We start from the raw sequence: 833 nt of genomic DNA, 5'->3' as shown, positions 1-833 counted from the left end.
CCCCGCTCCTGCTTCTGGGAGCACTGGGCTGGGAGGCAGATCTAATAGGGCATGAGGAGGCAGACAGAGCAGCCAGATGGGGTGAGGCAAGGGAGATTCACTTGTTAAAAGGAATCCACTTTGATAGGCAAAGCTTTCTTAAACAAGACATGAAAAGCATTAGACATAAAAGGAAAAAATTACAAATTGGGCTTCCTTACAATTAAAAACTTATGTTCAGCAAAATACGCCATCAAGAGAAAGAAAAATCAATCCACACATGCAGAAAAGATATTTCAATACATATATCTGACAAAGGACTAGTAGCCAGCATAAATAAAGGACTCCTACAAATCAATAAGAAAAAAAAAATTTTTAAGTGGGCAAAAGATATGAACAGGCACTTCACAAAAGAGAGTATCAAAATGCTCAATATATACTTGAAAAAGACACCAACCATGAGCAAGCAGCAGAGATACACAACTTGAAATTACCTCAAGCTGTCATTCACACTCGCCAGACTGGCAACATATAAAGAACAAAAACATCAAATGTTGGAAGGATGAGGATCAACTTTCTTATATAGTGAGTGGGAGTGTAAATGGTTCAGCCACTTTGAAAAACTGGCAGTTTCTTCCTGCTATGGTTTGAAGGTATGTGTCCCCTCCAAAATTCATGTTGAAACTTAGTTGTCAATATGAGAGGACTAAGAAATGAGGGTGGAGCCCTTCTGGATGGGAATCATGGTTTTATAGAGGAGGTTCAAGGGAACTGTTCATCCCTTTTTGTCCCTTCCACCATGTGAGGATGTAATAAGAAAGCCCAGGCCCTCACCTGACACTGAATTTGCAGGC

The sequence above is a fragment of the Hylobates moloch genome, unplaced genomic scaffold (assembly GCF_009828535.3).
Source record: "Hylobates moloch isolate HMO894 unplaced genomic scaffold, HMol_V3 SCAFFOLD_19, whole genome shotgun sequence".
NCBI classification, from domain to species: domain Eukaryota; kingdom Metazoa; phylum Chordata; class Mammalia; order Primates; family Hylobatidae; genus Hylobates; species Hylobates moloch.
Note: the sequence above shows the minus strand (reverse complement) of the source record.